This window comes from Arachis duranensis, chromosome 9 (genome assembly GCF_000817695.3).
Source record: "Arachis duranensis cultivar V14167 chromosome 9, aradu.V14167.gnm2.J7QH, whole genome shotgun sequence".
Taxonomy (NCBI): Eukaryota; Viridiplantae; Streptophyta; class Magnoliopsida; order Fabales; family Fabaceae; genus Arachis; species Arachis duranensis.
The window spans coordinates 10,629,459-10,631,512 of record NC_029780.3 but is presented as its reverse complement, the minus strand read 5'-3'; the positions used below and the strand labels follow the sequence as shown (position 1 = coordinate 10,631,512).

Here is a 2,054-nt window from a genome sequence, read left to right as displayed (position 1 = left end):
CACCATTCAATTTTTCAAAATTTCTTTTAATTATTTTAAAAATCTTTAACTTTATTTTCGATAATTATTCCCCTCTTCTCACATCCTTCCATTTAAGGACTAACACTCCTCCTCAATGCACAATTCAAACTCTATCCCTCTTGATAAGTTCGAATTCTTCTACCCCATCCTTCTATTCTTCTTTTTCTCTGACACCTTAAGGAATCTCTATACTGTGACATAGAGGATTCCATATTTTCTTGTTCTCTTCTTTTTCATATGAGCAGGAGCAAAGACAAAAGCATTCTTGTTGAGGCTGACCCTGAACCTGAAAGGACCTTGAAGCGAAAGCTAAGAGAAGCTAAAGCACTACTCTCTGTAGAGGACCTAACAGAAATCTTCAAACAAGAAGAAGACATGGCAGCCGAAAACAACAACAATGCCAACAATGCAAGGAAGGTGCTGGGTGACTTTACTGCACCTACTCCCGACTTCTATGGGAGAAGCATCTCTATCCCTGCCATTGGAGCAAACAACTTTGAGCTTAAGCCTCAATTAGTTTCTCTAATGCAACAGAATTGCAAGTTCCATGGACTTCCATTGGAAGATCCTCATCAGTTTTTAGCTGAGTTCTTGCAAATCTGTGACACTGTCAAGACTAATGGGGTTGACCCTGAGGTCTACAGACTTATGCTATTCCCTTTTGCTGTAAGAGACAGAGCTAGAGTCCAAACTTTCAGACAGAAGGAAGGTGAATCCCTCTATGAAGCTTGGGAAAGATACAAACAATTGATCAGAAAGTGTCCCTCTAACATGCTTTATGAATGGAGCATCATCGGTATCTTCTATGATGGTCTGTCTGAACTGTCCAAGATGTCATTGGACAGCTCTGCTGGAGGATCTCTTCATCTGAAGAAGATGACTGCAGAAGCTCAAGAACTCATTGAAATGGTTGCAAATAACCAATTCATGTACACTTCTGAAAGGAATCCTGTGAACAATGGGACGAATCAGAAGAAAGGAGTTCTTGAGATTGATACTCTGAATTCTATATTGGCTCAGAACAAAATATTGACTCAGCAAGTCAATATAATTTCTCAAAGTCTGTCTAGAATGCAAGCTGCACCAGGCAGTACTAAGGACGCTTCATCTGAAGAAGAAGCTTATGATCCTGAGAACCCTTCAATAGAAGAGGTGAATTACATGGGAGAACCCTATGGAAACACCTATAATCCTTCATGGAAAAATCACCCAAATCTCTCATGGAAGGATCAACAGAGACCTCAACAAGGTTTCAACAACAATAATAGTAGAAGAAATAGGTTTAGCAATGGCAAGCCTTTTCCATCATCTTCTCAGCAACAGACAGAGAATTCTAAGTAGAGCCACTCTGACTTAGCAACCATGGTCTCTGATCTAATCAAAACCACTCAAAGTTTCATGTCTGAAACAAGGTCCTCCATTAGAAACTTGGAGGCACAAGTGGGTCAGCTGAGTAAGAAAGTTACTGAACTCCCTCCTAGTACTCTTCCAAGCAATACAGAAGAGAATCCAAAGGGAGAGTGTAAGGCCATCAACATGGCCGAATTTGGAGAGGAGGAAAAGGCAGTGATCACCACTGAGGAAGACCTCAATGGACATCCACTGGCCTCCAATGAGTTCCCTAATGAGGAACCATGGGAATCTGAGGCTCACACTGAGACCATAGAGATTCCATTGGATTTACTTCTGCCATTCATGAGCTCTTATGAGTATTCTTCCTCTGAAGAGGACGAAGATGTCACTGAAAAGCAAGTTGCTAAGTACCTTGGAGCAATCATGAAGCTAAATGACAAGTTATTTGGTAATGAGACTTGGGAGGATGAACCCCCTTTGCTCACCAAAGAACTGGATGACTTGTCTAGGAAGATATTACCTCAAAAGAGACAGGACCCTGGGAAGTTCTCAATACCTTGTATTATAGGCACCATGACCTTTGAGAAGGCTCTGTGTGACCTAGGGTCAAGCATAAACCTCATGACTCTCTCTGTAATGGAGAAGCTAGGGATCTTTGAGGTACAAGCTGCAAGAATCTC

General features: G+C 41.4%; 1 non-coding gene across 1 annotated transcript; it reads right to left on the bottom strand.

Annotated features, from left to right (window-relative positions):
• Positions 1-690: 690 nt before the first annotated feature.
• On the bottom strand, positions 691-799 carry LOC127741904 (small nucleolar RNA R71). The gene has a single exon (XR_008003092.1). It is a non-coding gene; the product is annotated as a small nucleolar RNA R71 (small nucleolar RNA).
• Between the last annotated feature and the right edge of the window lie 1,255 nt (positions 800-2,054).